Here is an 18,634-nt window from a genome sequence, read left to right as displayed (position 1 = left end):
TTTCCAAAGTATGAACAATGCAGTCGTCATCTTATCAACATAGTGGACCCTCCCCCATAAAGCTCTATACGTATAGCTTGTATGCATATTAAGAGAGGTGTTGCAGAATGAATATGGTAGTTGGTGAGTCATCTGGGGGCAGGAGTCTGTTGTCGGCACAGAATAGGAATTCAGTCTACGTATACTGGCTTCAGTAGAGACCCACCAACACGAAACATACCATCATCGGCAATAATACTCCATCCTTCTCTTGCAATGCATTCAATTGATCATGCAGTTAAATGACTTGTCTGCTGTTTAAAAGGACATATTACCGATCCCATGTTCGGACAGGGAACAGTTTGAATTTTGTTAACACGTTTTACTGACCTTCCACATGACCCACCAGTATATTATGAAAAACATACCACCAATATCTTAACGTAAGTCTTGAATATGACATCCCACCCGTGTTTTCAGTATGAAGAAAGGGTATTCATTGCCGAAGTGGCTCAGTGTTACTGTGTAAGTGGTACGTAGGATGTTGGGTGTAATTTCAAGTGTATACCCTTAGTCGTGCACAAAAAAGATGTCGACAAAAAAGTATAAAGATAAAAATAAAATGTGAGATAAGTCTGCGATCGTGCTGAAAAGACGAGTAAATGTCAAGTGGTGTTACGAGCCTACGCTGAAGATTACTGTACATCATTTAATAGGTTCATTTACTGTGTGTGTGTGTGTGTGTGTGTGTGTGTGTGTGTGTGTGTGTGTGTGTGTGTGTGTGTGTGTGTGTGTGTGTGTGTGTGTGTGTGTGTGTGTGTGTAAAAGCATGCTGGTGGGAGAAAAACATAAAGACTCGGCTCACTCCACCGCACATGAGTCCGCAGAGGAAGGAGGTGAGGGGCATGGGTATGAGGAGGGAAGGGAGGTAAGGGTATAAAGTGGGGAATATCTTGGGAACGGCTTGGGAGGAGTGAGGGAATGCTGAGGGTGTGGAGAGATGGGGTAACAAGTGGGAGGAATGAGTAGAGGACAGACGGCGAGAGTGGGATGGTAGGGGGATTGCAATGGGGTATGGAAGGGGAAACAGAAGAGAAAAAGAAATGTAAAAACAAATGAAAATTATTCCCATCTCTACGAAGATCTTATTTACTCTTGAATCTTGATGTCTCCAGATAATTTTATTCAGATTGGAAGTATTTATTTGAACTGGAGGTGACTGGAGGTGTTAATAAATGCCTTCATTAACTCCAGCAGTGCAAGGAGCATTTCCAAAATGGAATGTAATTGGTTTGTGACAGCAAGTAAAAACTTAAAGAGGACGTTCGCATACTGAATGGAATGCTGAAAATGGTGGGGAGAACATTAAAGGGAGAACTGACAAGATGTGCCAATGTCAAAGTTAAGGGGAGAGAGCCACTGGATGGAAGTAGGTAAAGCCTGAGTTATGGACACGGGGGCATGAAGCGAGAGACAAAGAAATACTGATGGGAACAGGGAAGGACTATTAACCGATAGGGAAAGAGAGATGCTAAAGGGGACGGGAAAAGAAGATGGAAGTGGTTTAGGGTGAAGGGAGAAGCACCGAATGGATGGGAAAATAGGGTGAAAATTGAGAAGGGACCGGGTTAAAAGAGAAAGAAAAAAGATAAGGAAAAGTGTTGGGAAGGGGAGGAAATGAAGAGGGAGATGCAGAGAAGTACAAAGGAAAGCAAACAGCAACAGACCTTATGGTCCTTTCGAGGCTGTTTGTTATAGAGTAGACTATGCCTACGAGATCTAATTCTACACGCTGAAGGATAAGGACAGTAAAGCAAGAAGGCTCCCCCCACCTCCAAACACTCCAGTTGAAACTGGTAAGAAAAAGTGAGAAAAATCACCATGCAGCATGGAAAAACTGACATGGAAATATCATAGGAAAGACTGAAAAGGAAAAGTTACATTCTATAATACTTTATCTATAAGCTACCAGTATGAATAACCTGGAAGAGAAAATAGTAAAGTAAAATTAATAATCGAATAAATAAATATTGCACACCACCACGTATGGGTACGTTGAGTTTACGGGGTGTGTGCGGACACAGCGTGGAAATTGCACAGCGCACAATGCGGATGTTCAAGGGTGGTGTGACAGCCTTGCTTGGCGCTGTTAAGGTAGGCAGCAGTCAATCAGGCTCCAGCTCCGTTCATTGCACTGAAACCAGGAGCGTTCCCATGCAGGACAAGCACACATGTCACCTCCTGAAGCAGTGACCCCTGGTACATTAAAAAAAATCCCGATGGTGGTCACTTGACTAACAGGGACGCTCAGTGATCCACAGCCCGTCACAGGTCGAAAGTATGAGTAGTGACTGTTAACTCAGGGCTATCTGTGCAGATCCTAGTCCGTGCATATATTTACATTCAGTAAACTGATCCAGGCTTTAAAAACAATAAAATAAAATTAAATAAAAAATTATACATACACAAATGTTTTATTAGGAGTAAACATATTAAGCTGGGGGTTAGACGACAAATACTTATCGATGCGACCTTTAAAGGTCAGTACTGAATTAGAATTAATACACTAGAGGGCAATTTATTCCATATATTTACAACTCTATTGAAAAAAAATGCTTAGCTTCACGCAACTGGAATCGTTTGCCAATTATTTTATGCCCATTGCCTCTAGTATAATTCGAGTGATCAACTGTGAAGTATTTATCAACAGCCATGTTATCATGTCCTATGACTATTTTGAATACTTGAATTAGATCTCCTCATAACCTCTGTTTAGGTAGGGTAAATAGATTCAGGGCCCCTAAACGTTCCTCGTATGGTTTATTTCTCAGTCTAGGTATCATCTTTGTCATCCTTCGCTGCACTCTTTCAAGCTTTTCCATATCCTTTTTATAATACGGTGACCAAAACTATTCGCAATATTCCAAGTGCGGGCGTACTAAGGAATTATACAAAGAGAGGACAATATTATCGGATTTATATTCAAAGGGTCTACCTATGAATCCAATCAATTTAATGGCTTTTTTCACAGCTTCTGTGCATTGTTTGCTTGGTTTCAAATCGTTTGTTATTATAAATCCAGTCTTTTTCATGGTTTACCCTATCAAGTTGGACATTATTCATTCTATAAGTAGCTCTTACATTTTTATTGCCAATGCTTAGCACTTTGCATTTATTAATATTGAAATCCATTTGCCAAACTTGGGCCCAGTTAAACAATCGATCAAGATCTCTCTGAATTGCCTGCCTTTGCAGGACAGAAGAGAGAATGGATTGAGGAGGGAAACAAAAGACCTTAGTGAGAGGAAAAAAAGGGTGTGCGGCGGGAAAAATTGATAAGGAGACAAAAGGGCTGAGAAAGAAATGAAAAAGGTGGAAAAAAAAAACTGTAAAATATAAAAGTACGAGGCAAGGAAAGGGTTGAAAGAGATGACAAGATGGGAAAGGAAGGTGGCAGTTGAGAAGAAGTGAAGGGAATAGAAGGAATTAAAGGAATGACAGAAAGGAAGAGAAAAGGTGAAGCAGAGAGAGGTCAATGTGAGGCTAAATACGGAAAAAGAAACAGAGGAACATGAACGAATAAGAAAGGCAAAGAAGGGCATGAAAAGGTAAAACTCAACGTGAGAGAAGCGTTGTACGAAGAAGAAAGAAAGAAAGGAGAGGAAGAGGAGGAATGTTGGTGAAAGGAATAATGCAAAGAATGGAAGAGGAGGAAGCGCGTTAGGTGAAATGGATAGAACGGAGCACAGGAGAAGAGGAAGAAAGCATGAGAGGAGAAAGGAGGAAGAGTATGAGTTGACAGAGAAGTGCAAAAGGAGAGGTGATGGAGGCAGAGGAGGAAAATGACTAAACACAGAGATATAATGATGTGGACGATAATGATAATGCGTATGTGCAGGATGGTGATATAAGGTAGAGTAAAAGAAAAAAGTGAGAAAAATCAGAGTAAATCATAAAAGGGTAGGGGAAGGAGCATAGAAAAATAAGTGCTGGAACAAGGAACGGAAAAGGTAGGGAAGATAAAAATTGGAGGAGGCAGAATCTGAGAAGGAAAGGAAGAAGAATTAGCGAGAACAATAAGGCAGCAACGTGAGAGTAGAAAGGAATGAATATGGGCGGATAGGGAAAGGAATATAGATAGGAAAGAAGGGGAGGGAAATGGAATGGAGTGAGTGAGTAGGGGAAGGAAGGACCATGGAAATGGAAGGGGATGAACGAGGAACGAGAGGGATAGGATGTAGGAGAGGGTAGAAGGGAAGGGGAAGAACAACGTGGGGGGAGGAGAGAGGGGAAACTTGGGGGGGAAGGAGGGGGGTGGAGTAAAGGAGAGGAGGGGATTGGAAAGGAGATGTAGGGAGAAGGGAGGCAAAGGAGGATGGAAGACGAGGAGGAGAGAGGAACGGAAAAGAATGCTAGAAGAAGGAAGTGGAAGGGTAGGAGAGGGGAAGAAACCTGGAGGGAGAAAGTCGGTGTATGAACGAGGAAGGGGAGAAGGGGGAAAGGAAAGGAGCATGTAAAATGAGGAGAATTTGGAAGAGAGCGTTGAACAAGATGAATGGGAGGGAAGAGGAGGGGAAGGAACATGGAAGAAAAGGAAAGAATGGATGGAAAAACAGAAACATACAAGAAGAGAATGGAAAGAAAAGGGAAAAAACGGGTTGAATTAGGGTACTGGAAGAGGAGAGGGAGTAAGGGACAGAAAGAATGGCAGGACAAACGTTCGAAGTGGAAAAGGCAATGGAAGAACAAAGGAAAAATTGTAAGTGGTTCGATGGGCAAAACGATATACTGCTGTAGGAATGGGTACGCAGAGGGAAGGCAGAATCAGATGACGGGGGGGGGGAGTGTAGGTAGTAAAGGGCAGACAGTAGAAAAGGAAGGGAATGAGAGCAAGAGGGAGAGCGCGTGAGTCACAAAACTGAGGAAGTACACGTAAAATGAAAGCGAAAGGGACTAAGTTACAAATGGATGTCAGGAGAGAGGTGAGAGAGAAATGACAATGAAATGGAAGTGAAGATGTAGCAAAGGGTAGTTTAAAGCCAACGAGAGGGATGAAACGGGAATGAAAGGGAGCGAAAGAAAAGGGAAGGGGAATGAAGGGGTATGGAAGAGATGAAAAGTGAGGGAACGGGAATGAAAGGGAGCGAAAGAGAAGGGAAGGGGAATGAACGGGTAAGGAAAGGTTGAAATGTGAGGGAGAAGGTACGGGGTGAAAAAAGAAAATAAATGGAAGGAGAAGCAAGGGAGGGGGGCGAAAAGTGAAGGGAGGAGAGTGATAGGGAACGGAATAAGCGTGAAAGGGGAAGGAAGGGAAATGAAGATGGAAGAAAGGGGAGTAAAAGGAAAAGAGAAGGCAAGTGCAGAAGGAACAGAAAGGAAGGGACAGGGGAGAGAAAGTGATTTAAGGAATTGGTATCGAACACGGGCAGAAAAAAGAAAAATGGACTAATGAGAAGGAAAAATGCGTTGATGGATAGGGAGTGGAAAGGGGGAAGAAAAGGTAGGATAGGGGAATGAACTGAAAAGAAAAGGAAATAATAATAAAAAAAAAAAAACGATAGGTTGGAAACAGGCAAATAAATGGAAGGCAGAATGAAATGAGAGATGATGAGGATGAAGAGCAGAGTAGAAGGAATGGAAAGGGAATTAAATGAGAAAAAATGATAGTGGAAAGGGAAAGAAAAGAGCGAGAGGGAAGAATAATGCGTGCACAGGAAGGGAAGGAGAGTGAATGGGAAAGAAATGGAAAAGGAGAGGAATGGAGAGGCAAAGGGAGCAGAAGAAACTGACTGTGCGGTAATAGGCACAGAGGGGGGGGGGGGCAGAATGAACTAACGATGGGTGAGAGAGGAAATAAGAAAACGGCTGAAATGACTTAAAAAATGGTAGGGAGGGGGAGCGATTTGGCTGTAAAATGGGACTACAGGACAGAGGAAGACTAGGTACGTACTCATAGGGAAAAAAAAAAAAAAGATGGATTGACGATGTGACGAGTAGCAGGAAGTAGAAAGGAGACGAGGAGGGAGAGGGAGAATGGTAAGTTAGAGAAGGTGGAAGGGACAGTTCAGGGAGAGACTATAGGAAAAAAGTGTGTGAAGAAAGGGGAATAAAAATGGAAAAAGAAGGGAAGGGCAAGGAAATCATAAAGGAGGGAAGGAGAAAGGGGAGTAAAAAGGGAAAACAGCCAAGCGAGATTAAATAAGAGGGAGTTGAGCCACAATGTAAAAGGAGAGAAAGAGATGAGAGAGGGAGTGACAGGGTTAAGGAGAAATGGAGAGAGAGAGAGAGAGAGAGAGAGAGAGAGAGAGAGAGAGAGAGAGAGAGAGAGAGCAGGTTGTTCTACGAAGGGGAGTCTTTGCCACTTCAGTGCTCTTGGGTGATTAAAAGCACCACGCCCCCGGCAAGAGAAGCAGCACCTAAGCGAGTACAACGAGCAAAGCCGCTCGGTCTCCCTCTCATACACTACCACTAACCCCATCACCGCTTTTGCATCTTTCCACCAAAACTATCTCTACCCCCTCTGTTATTAACGTTGTTGCCATACCCAGCATCACCATCAACATTTAACCCATCACTGTGAAATCTTGCTGCCTGTTCTGCATTGTGTCGTCCACCATTCATCTTGTGAAATTATTAACGATAGGTTCTTCAGTTACATCTAATATACTATGGAACTAGCCGTGTGATTCTCTGTGTGTGTATTTTGGGCAGCCGAAACTACACATTCAGATCGCCCCGAAATTGGCAAAAAAAATCGCAAAAAAAATCTATCTATCTATCTATCTATTGCCAGACACCTCAATCCCGTTTGGGGTGGCCACAAACAAATCGCCTCCACGTCGCCCTGTCCCCCGCCATTTCACTGCCCTGCTTCCAACTCACATCCCCCTCTCTCATATACCTCTCCACCCCATCCCTCCATCTCATCCTCGGCCTCCCCCTCCCTCTTCCCCCCTCCACCTCACTCACATACACTCTCTTCGTCAGTCTCTCATCCTGCATCCTCTCCACATGGCCAAACCACCTCAGTGGGTTCCTCATAACGCTTCCTATCACATCCACATCCACACCACAACTCTCCTTTATATCCTCATTCGTCAGCCTGTCTCTTCATGTGACTCCACAGGCTCCTCTTAAATAACTCATTTCCACTGCTCCCAATCTAGACTTGTGTCCTTCCAACAACGTCCAAGCTTCACTTCATACGTTAGAGTTGGTATCACAATACTGTCATGTAGTAACTTTTTCACTTCCATGCTCACTTCCCTGTTTCTTATCACTGCTTTCAAAGAACCAGCAACCTTTCTTCCCTGCTGTACCCTTTCAAGCACTTCACCCTCCAAACCTCCATCCTTACTCATCACACTACCCAATTACATAAGCGTACTCACATTTTCCTATTCCTCACCATCCAACCTCGCTGTACATTCACTGACTTCACCTCTCTCAAAGACCATCACTTAACTCTTCCCTACATTCACCTTTAGATTCCTTTTCTTACACACTCTCCCAAACTCATCAACCAAGCCTTGCAGCTCCCCTTCGTCTTCACTCAACAACACAGTATCATCTGCAAACAACAGTACAGGGAGTTTCCAAACACTATCCTCTCTCACCAAGGCCACTCCAACATCCACTCCCCTACCTTGTACCTCTTTTATTACCCCATCCATGTACAGATTGAACAACCATGGAGACATGACACATCCTTGTTTCAACCCAACCTTCAAAGAGAAAAATTCACTTAGTTCACCATCCACACGCACTGCAGCCTTAGCACCATCATACATACTCTTCACAGCATTCAACAACTTTCCATCTACTCCATATATTCTTAATACTTTCCACAATCCTTGTCTGTCCACCCTGTCATATGCTTTCTCCAAATCCATGAAAGCCACATTACAACTTCTTTTCCTTCTCTAGAAACTTTTCCACTAAAGATCTAAGGGAGTGATCGCCCTCTACCTACACAGATCAAAAGCCCTCGGGAGCAGGGGGGTGGTTGCTTTCTCAGGCAGAGGAACTCCTTAAGAGTGAAATGGCTGGGAAGCATGCCGGCACGTGACTGGCTACAGCATAGCTGGGTCTTTCGGGTGTGGGCAATCAGGCAAGTTAGCTGCCTACTGCGACTGCAACACAATGGCGAGGTGTTCAGGAAGTTAGCCAAAGAAACCTTGATGGACTCTGAAAGAACAATAATGGCCCCCAGTCCCGTGCAGCCCTTAAATGGGCAGGGGGTGCTAAGAATCTCACGGTTGCCTCAATTACAATCTAATTCCTTTGTCAATGCAAAAAATACAATTAAAATTGGTAACTGGAATGTGAGAACGCTAAATCATGACGGTAAAATCGATGAGTTAGTGAAGGTTTTTCAAAATTACGGACTTGATATTTGTGCTCTGACAGAAACTAGATTAACTGGAATCGATAAGTTGGATTTGGAGAATGGTATACGTTTATTGATATCTGGTCGACAGGACGGAATGCATTACCAGGGAGTAGGATTGTTGCTGGGTTGTAAGGCAAATAAGGCTTTATGTGAGTGGGATCCTATAGATGAGCGATTGTTATACGCACGGTTTAAATCAAATCATGGCAACATCGGTCTGTTTGTGTGTTATGCACCTACTAATGATGCACTCGATGAAAGGAAAGACACATTTTATGAAAAGTTGCAAGAAGGAGTAGGAAGGGTACCTAGACATGATGTTTTGATCTGCGTTGGAGACTTTAATGCAGTAATGGGCTGTTCAAATGAGGGATTTGAGGCATGTATGGGTAAGATGGGAGTTGGTAGTAGGATGAGTGAAAACGGAGTGAGGTTTGGAAGCTTCTGTCTAGCAAATGACTTAGTCATCGGGGGCACACTCTTTCAGCATTGCAATATACACAAGACAACTTGGGTGTCGCCGTGTGGAAAATATAAAAATCAGATTGATCACATCGCCATCAGTAGGAGGCATAGAAGTTCTCTGCTAGATGTTCATGTTAAACGGGGAGCAGATATTGGTAGTGACCATCAACTCAGCATTGCAAAAATAAGGTTTAAACTTAAAAATCAGAAGAAGGAAAAATCTGGTGTTGGTAGATACGATATTGTTAAGCTTAGAAGGGAAGGAGAAGAAATGGAGGAATTCAGATTAGAATGCAGAAATAGGTTTTTGGTGTTGGAAACGTTGGAAGAGGGGGAGAGAAGTGTAGGTGAGATGTGGGAGGATGTGAACAAAGTTTTGCATGAGACTGCTGAATGTACGATTGGAAGGAGACATAGATTCAGGAGAAAGAAATGGATATCAGAGGAAACGTGGGATATGATAAAAAAGAGAGGTGAGGCTAAATTGAGGAGTGAGATGCAATGCGTTGATGAACGAGAGATTGAAGTAGCAAGAGCTGTGTACTGGAGTTTGAATTCAGAAGTAAGAAGGTTAGCTAGGAGAGATAAAAGAAGATGTGTTGATGAAAAGGTTGCAGAGACTGAAATCTTAATAAACAAAAATGATGGACAGAGTCAAAGAATAGCATATGAATCGATTAGAGAACTGAGTGGTAATGCAGGTAAACGCAAGGAAATACCAGTTAGAGACAGGGGAAGGAAATTTATTGACCACAGATGGAGATATTAAAAACAGATGGAAAGAGCATTTTGAGACAGTTCTTAATAGACCAATACCACCAGAAGAGGATATACCGTCTGCTCAGGAAGATTTAAATATAGAAACAGGAGAGTTGAGGCTTGCAGAAGTGGAGAAAGCAGTAAAACAGTTAAAGAATAATAAGGCACCAGGGGAGGATGGTTTATTTCCGGAAATGTTTAACCCGCCCCGTCCCGACCACTTTTTGACCACTGGTACCCCCCAATCCCGACCATTTTTCGACCCTTTTTTTTTTTTTGCTAAAACTTTCGCTTTTGGTGAGAAACATCGAAAATTCATAGCGAAATCGCTCACCTGAGGTTTAAAATACTCATTACAGGTAGGAGAGCCTCCTTACCTTACTGCGTTTTCTATCAGGCTGGCACCAAAGAAAACGAGTTCTATGGGAGGATAACTATTTCACACCACTCATAAACGGTATTTATTTATTTACTGTTACGAATTTATATGTAGTTCAAGAGTATATTGGTTTTCAAGCAGTAATATAGGCATTATAAGCATTGTTTCACTCACTAATACCTGACCTTTTTTTGCCACATTACCTGATCATCATTTCTAACTGTTTCTTCCTCTAATGCTATGTAAAGTTTGTCCTCCACATTGTCATTGATTGGGGAATCACTCTGGCCCTGAATTTCGTACCGTGGCATGACATGGCTATACTGACCAGGTCACTGATAACAGGTGAATTGCTGAGAAAAGGGCATGCAAGGGGGGGGAGGAGGTCATGCTGGGTAAGGCACTGTCTCTGCCTGGCATCTTGTTGAGGAATGTGTCCCGTGTATACGTACCAAAAATGACTCGCGAAAATTGAAAATTGTTGAAATTATGAACCTTGCAATTGCAGGACGTTGAAGTACGTCCTCGGGATTAGCTGTGACAAAACGTGAGGACGTGGAAGTACGTCCTCGGGACGGCGCGGGTTAAAGTGGAGGGGGATAGATTAATAATGATCTTGACCAAGCTATTCAATAAGATATGGGTGACGGGGTTACTACCATCAGTTTGGAAGAATGGTGTAATTGTTAAAGTTCCGAAGAAGGGAAACCTTAGTGAATGTGGTAATTGGAGGGGAATCTCTTTGTCACCGATAGCTTTGAAAGTTTTCAGTAGAGTGTTGTTAAATAGGTTGGAGCCGGTGGTTGAGGGTATTCTGAGGGATGAACAGGCTGGTTTTAGAAAGGGACGTGGTTGCAATGATCAGATCTTTATAGTTAGGCATTTGATGCAGCAAGTTAATGAAATGAGAGTACCGTTAAGTCTTTGTTTTGTTGATTTTGAAAAGGCTCTTGATAGTGTTTCGAGAGAGACTATGGGGAAGATCATGAGACATTATGGAATACCAGAGGAGTTTGTGAGGGTCATTATGAACATGCATGAGGACACATTTTGTAAAGTGATGGTTGATGGTTGTCTGAGTGATTCGTTTGAAGTCAAGTCCGGAGTAATTCAAGGTGGTGTTCTATCGCCTTTACTATTTATATTGGTCATTGATTACATTATGAAACGCGTTGGAACAGAAACCGGTGCAGGTATACTTTGGGGAGAGAACAGGAAACTTTTGGATTTAGATTATGCAGATGATATAGTTTTGATTTGTGATGGGCCAGAAGAGATGCAGAGAGTGTTGGACTGTTTGGTGAGTGAAGGTCGCAAGGTGGGTTTGGTTATTAATTGTGGAAAAACTGAAATAATCAATATGAATATGGAAAATGCGCAGGAATGTGTAATTGGAGGTATGGTTGTAAAGCAAGTTGATAGGTTTAAATATTTAGGTACTTATTTAGCCAAGGATGGTTCTTTGAACTTTGAATTCGAGGAAAGGTTAAAGAAGGCTAATCAGGCAATGGGAATGCTTAAAAATATTTGGAATAATAACAATTTCTCTGTGCATTCAAAAATCAAACTTTATAAGGTAATGGTTAGGAGTATCTTAATTTATGGACACGAGTCTTGGTACAGCACAGTGACTATGGAAAATAAATTCTTGGTGTTTGAAAATAAAGCACTTAGAAGAATATTAGCAGTTAAGTGGTGGGAAAGGATACCAAATAGTAGAATTAGAGAAATAACGGGAGTGCAGCCGATCGATGAATATGTTAGATTCTCATGATGGAAGTGGCTAGGACATGTGTATAGGAGACAAGGAATAGTACGAGGTACACCAGGGTGGGTGGCACTTGGTAGGAGAGGTAGAGGAAGGCCAAAAGAGACGTGGGTGAGGACAATGAGACGGGAAGCTGGAGATGAGTGTTGGGGAGATCTTGAGGAGTTAGCACAAGATAGGATGTGGTGGTGTGAGTTCATCGAGGCCCTATGCATCCCCGAGGGTGCCACAGGAAATGATTGATTGATTGATTGATAAAGATCTAAGAATGAATATCTGGTCTACACAACCTCTTCCCTTCCTAAAGCCTCCCTGTTCTTCTCCAACTAATTCCTCTGTTCTTTCTCTAACTCTGTCAATAAGTATCCTATCATACACTTTTCCTATTATACCGTACTAAGAAGACAAATGCCCCTATGATTACCACACACTTCTTTTTCCCCTTTTCCATTGTACAAGGGAATAATTATACCTGACTTCCAATCCTCCGGGACTCTACCTTCCTCCCAGGCCAATCAGCACATCTTCCACATCCATTCTACTATCTCTCCCCCATGCTTCAGCATTTCACCACACACTCCATCAATTCCTGGTGCTTTCCCCGATTTAACTTTCTTCATTGCTTCCACAACTTCTATCCTACTGATTTCTTCCTGTCTTCTCACCTCCCTCCTTCTCCCAGCCATTCCCCAGCCACTTATTCCCGCATTACTTCCATCCTGTATGTTCAACAATTCCTTAAAGTGTTCTCTCCATCTGCTCACTTTTTCTCCCTTCTCCACTAGTAATCTACCATTTTTATCTTTCACTCCCCTGCTAACCTCACTTCCTCCCTGTTTTACTCTCTTCACCTCTTTCCAGAACATTTTCTTAGTCCCTCCACTTTACACTCAAATTCCTTCCAAATTCCTCATCCACTCTCTTCTTATTCTCCTTTACTAATCTTTTCACCTCTTTCTTTCTACATATAACTCTCTCTTCTGCCTCTAAACTTCTTCCACTCCCCTATTTCTCATCCATTCATTGTATGCTTTCTTCTTTTGTGCCACAGCCTGTCTCACCTCTTCAGTCCACCACACTGTTCCTTGCACCCCCCTCCGTCTTCTCTTCCTCCCACACACCACATCGCATGCTGCACATATTTCTTCTGTAAATATCCTGCACACACCTTCCACGTCCCCCATCTGCTCCATTGCATATTTGCCCAATCGTTCCTCCACTTCTCTCTTATGCTCTGCCTTTTTCTCATCCTCTTGTAACCTTTCCACTCTCCTTGCAACTACTCCTTCCTCTCGTCTTTCCCTTCTTCTATTCCTCCATCTTACTTGGATCCTAATTCTGGCCACCACCAAGTAATGGTCAGAAAGTCCACTTCCCCAACCTCTATAAGCTCTTGCATCCATTACACATCTTCGCATCCTTTCATCCACACACACATAATCAATCATTGCCTTCCTTCCATTCAATTCACCACCCACCCTTCTCATCACTCGCCATGTATACCTGTGGATCATTTTATGCCTGAAGAGGGTACTGGCTATCATCAACCCACTCCCAGCACAAATGTCCATTAACGCACTACCATTCTCATCTATCTCAGCAGGCACATCCCACTCACCAACTATTCCATCCACCTTCACATTCCCTACTTTACCATTCATATCACCAATCAAAAACATTCCTTCCTTCCAAACTTTTCCATGCATACTTCCACATTTGTCCAGAACTTTTCTCTCACTCTGCTAGCACAATCTTGCGTTGGCGCATACACACACACAATCGCCCACATTTGTATTCCAACTTTCAACTTTACCCACACAATCCTTGACCCAACTGATCCATACTGTCTTATGCTCTTCTTCCATCTTTTACTCACAACTATACATACTCCTTCCTTTGCCCTCTCATTCTCACCTACTCCTGCACATATACCCCATCTATACTCCCATTCTCTCACACTTTCTCCTCTCCATTTTGTTTCAGTTATTCCACATACATCCACTTTCGCACCCTCAAGCACCTGGACAATCTCTCTCTCTTTCACCTCATCATTCGCTCCTCTTACGTTCCATGTAGCCATTACCAAATCCTTTGCCCAGTCCTGGGTCATCATCGTTAGGTCAGTCCTTGTCCAAGGCTTCTTGTTTGTTTTTTTAGTTAGTTGTTTTCCGGGAGGGGCGCTAACCCTCCGTCAACCGTTTTAGTTGCCTTTTACGACAAGCAGGGATACTGGGGGAGTATTCTTGAAAAAAAAAAGTCACGATTGAAAAACTTTCACCATATTTAATGAGCGATCACATTTTGACCAAAAAACGCCGTTCTCGGCGCCTGGCATAGGATCTCCGTAGAATTTTTTGCCCATAGGAACAGCACCGCGAAAGCCCTCCACAGGAGCAAGTGCAAGGGGCCCGAAGGGCCCACGAGCACTTGTTCTTCTCTATATCAGAACACCCACACGCACTGACGAACACCCCCCCCCACACACACACAAAGCATACACATACATAAGCATATGGTCGCACAATAATACACAAACATGCACACACGGACATGCACCTACGTAAATCCACATGCATAAGCAAAGTAGTACAATACAAGTGCAATCCCATACAGACATACATACACAAACATAAATATCAAAACACCCCCGTCTTCCATTTCCCAATCACACTGACTAATACACATATCGGCATGCAGATCCACATACACATGCACTGGCTTACATAAATGCACATTCACACATACACGTACACATAGATATATACACACGCCTGCCTTTCATTTCACATCCACGCTGACTAATTGACTCCATCCCACATGCAGGCAAGCAAACATTCGTGTACATAAGGAAGAATTAGTTAGAACCGATAATGCTTGTACAGTCATGAGAAAAACTATCGTTACCCTCAGCTATGTTCGATGAGAAACGAACGTTACCCGGGCTATGTGGGCGGGTCCTTGCTGTACGCCCCTCCCCTATCTAGTGTTGCCATATCACAATCTCATTACAAGAGTTGGAATAAAGAGCAAGAATGAGCCATGTGGCGGGGAAATATATAGGACGTGTGTGAGTTATCCTGAGCGCCCCGACAGAGATTAATAATGAAACTTTTCAAGTTTATTGTTTTCCTACTATTCAACACTTATTATCTATAGAATACAACAAATAAATTATTTTGAAGTGGATCAAATCTATAGGCATCGACATTTTTTTTTTTTTTTTATGATAGTGTAGCAGGGGTGCACGAGTTCATTTGTTTGCTTTAGATGGGTGATTAAATGCTTCAGATGGATCCTTCAGTTAGTGGCATCCATGCGTCGACGTCTAGAGGCTGTTTTGGAATCAGGGGGTGGGTATACAAAATATTAAAGCAATGAGACTGAACACGTAATATTGTTTTCCTTCTACTCAAAATTTATTGTATGTGGAAAGCAATATATACCATTATTACACTGAAATTTACTAACTTGGCTTGCATTGGTTGAATTACTATCATACATCTGGCATTGATGCACATACTCATTGCCCGTCTGCATGTGTGTCGCCAACTCTGCACCATTCTGTTTTAATGAATTCGGTGCCGGGTAATAAAACATATTGTCTCAATGCACAGAGGCCAAACGATCTAATTAGCTTTTATTACCCCTAGCACAAATTCTAATATCTGTGTCTCACATAACCGACATTCACGGGTTTGCGGTATAAACTTTCCAGCCTGTCATTCCACAACATTTCGTCGTTGTGTCATACTGCATAGCTCTGAAGGGTAATGATAGTTTTTCTTATGACTGTACACACACACACACACACACACACACACACACACACGAGCGCGCGCGCGTGCTCGACCAAAAATACCGTCTTCATCTGGAAGAATTTAGTTTGTGAGTTGACATCTGGTGTGAACTGGAATAAAGCACTCGACTTGTCACGAGTATGAGAACATTCAAGGCAACAGTATTTACACTCCCTTGATTGCATGATTCACTCTTAGGTGACTGAAGTAGCACTGTTACCTGATCTGAATGCAGGAAGTCCTTGGTATTGTCGTTTTTTTTCCGACGACTTTTTGCTGCTTACTTTACTGGAAAAGTAACATAGCAGCCAAAGTTCCCCCTGTGACCGATGAAGCTGATATGCCATTTCCAGTAACAGTGATGTGGAAAAAATTGTGATATAATGGAAAAAGTTCCAGACTTACAAAATGGGCTGCCTCTCTAAAGCATGTTTCTTCCAACCTGACCATGGCGTCTTATCCTTTTCAGAACAGTTGATGGCCAAATATACGACTGTGAGGTTGATGTGTTTAGTAAACACGGAAACTCATTCTTTCCTCATAACTGAGTCATCAAATTTCAAGCAACGACAATTTATACTCCGTCGCGTTTACTGAGGCGAAGATGCACTTGACAGGTTGTTGATGATTGGCTGAATGCAGCATGTCCGAATAACATTTACTAACCCAAATTTTCCCCTCGCATTGACAAATAATAATGCTAACGAGTAAAGAGATTATGAAGTAATGTTGCATTCAGCCAGTCATCACCAACCTGTCAAGTGCATCTTCGCCTCAAAAAAGAAAAAAAAAAGAAAAAAAAAAAAGTATAGTACGCAAGTTGCAAGATGTCACGGCGTTTTTATAATATCACTGGGTTTTTAAAATAAATGCTAAATATTATTTGATAATAATATTCAATAATATTGAAGAGCAGGGACAATGATCGTCTTACTAAATCAAGCAACGATTACTTTACGCTGACTTCTTCAAGCGATTCTCTAAGAACGAGAATTTATAAACTTTCTCAACAGTACACAGCAGAGACTAATTACTCGATTGCTGTTACTGTTAGCCTCTGGAGAAAGTTACTTCACCCCTGACAATAAATAACTAATACTAATAATAGTATCAGGTTCTTGCTGGTGCTTAACTCCTAGGAGGCACAACGGATTTTAAGTTTAATACAAGACTGGCTTAAGTACCAGTTATGAATAGCAAAACGTTTATGCAAGCTAGGAGCTATATGGAAAATAAGCTTAATTGTGGAGAAATGAAACAAGAGTTTACTTTACATTAAGCTCAAAGAAAAGAACTGTTAAATTTATTGATTACAAAAATAAATTTAACGTTACAATTCAAAATCAGATTAATGAGATCGCACTCACTCACACAAAAGCTAAATACTTACGCCTAGGAAAAACACCTTAATTAAACTCTTAAACCTAGGAAAATACAAAAGGAAATACTGGCCGATCAATGCTTTGTATCACCAAGGGTGGGAGCTTGGAGAAACCGTACTCAGTGGAGCTTGGATTGACCTCTCACACTGCTGGAGCACAGAACCTTTCTCCGTCAGAGCAAAAACTGGACTAAGTCGTGGGAAAAAAGGGGGAGCAGTAGGCCGCATTTTTCTAACGGTCGAGTGAGCGAAACGCGCCCAAAACAAATCGCTCAGCGGAAGCGCTAATGTCTCACACAGAGACGATCACGTATGACAATGAAAAATGATTTGACAAAGCTTCCGTCCAAATGAGCGGTTAACTGAACGATAAACAGTGAGTTTTCCACTAATAGTTCGTGACTTCTCACAAAAGGGAAACGTCGCGAATTTGATTCGTGACACAAGAGTGGTCCAGCTCTATCAGGTGTAAGCTAATCTACTATGCAGTAGATTTGTACCGACCATGAGAAGAGTAAACTGTGAACATCACACACACACACACTGGTTGCCAGAAAAAGCTTGACATTTCAGTGCCGAGAGGCAGTTCGCGGTGAAATCTTGATACTCGAATCAATCCTATCAGTCCGATAACATATTTTTAATTCCACTTCTGTTACCTTTTTGGCGGTTTATTAAATCAGGGAGGGCTGTCTGAACTAAAGTGGAGTAATATAGTTTTTCTTACATCTTTTATTACGTCTTATGCTGAATTATATCATCTAAAGAATATCAATAATAGATACGTTTTTATTCAGCGTAAGAAATACTTTAAAAAATAAAGTACTGGGCACAGCAATAGATTAATCTGATGAGTACAAAACATCTCATGTATGTTGAATGAAATCATCTGAAAGGAACAAAACATTTTTGAAAATAAAACAACATAAAATATTAAAACCCATCCGAGTGTTGTGGTTATCTGCCTGTAACACTGCCCTTTGTTACCTGGAACGAACACTCAAGGATGCCAGAAGAAACTTGACATTTTAGACCAGTGGCTCAGCTCGAGGACTTACTACACTGTCTTCAATTCTAAATATCATTCAGGGAGAATAACTGCATAAATATTCTGCGTAGTGCGAACAATTTATTGCTTTCGTCCTCAGTTCTGTGACGTTTTAGTTTATTGATTTATTCTTTTATCTATCAGACGACTTCGTTCAGTTTGTTAGATGTTTCTCGCTGCAGAGCATAGGTAGAGTTTTAATAAACCCGTTTTAATCTTATCCACTTGTACTGTGCAGCGGATTGGTTCCCGGACAGTTTGATGACAGGCACTTGGACTGTTATCATATAGTCTGAGGATCGATACTCGGCAAAGCATAAAGGGGAAAAACCAGTGGATACTTCATAAGGAATTAAAGGTTTCTTACTTCAATAACCCAGTAAAACCTAATGGTATCCCTAATAACTAGAATAATTAGGAAATATAAAAAAATTAAAACATAACTAATTGAAAGGACAAGGAGCCAATGTTTATACCTCACGTTTATGCAATCCTCATCTCTTTTTGTACCTCGTCATCAATTAATGAATTTATTCATCGTTCAAGTCAAATAAACAACCACAATTATCCACGGAAAAAATGCATTTTAAGACATATTTCCCAGGAATTCTGTGGACGATTCAGCTAAGTCGCACATTGAAATAATAGAGCTATCGTTGTAAGAAC

This window comes from Coenobita brevimanus, chromosome 23 (assembly GCF_032717465.1).
Source record: "Coenobita brevimanus isolate Jiangsu-jjx chromosome 23, ASM3271746v2, whole genome shotgun sequence".
In the NCBI taxonomy this organism is placed as follows: domain Eukaryota; kingdom Metazoa; phylum Arthropoda; class Malacostraca; order Decapoda; family Coenobitidae; genus Coenobita; species Coenobita brevimanus.
Note: the sequence above shows the minus strand (reverse complement) of the source record.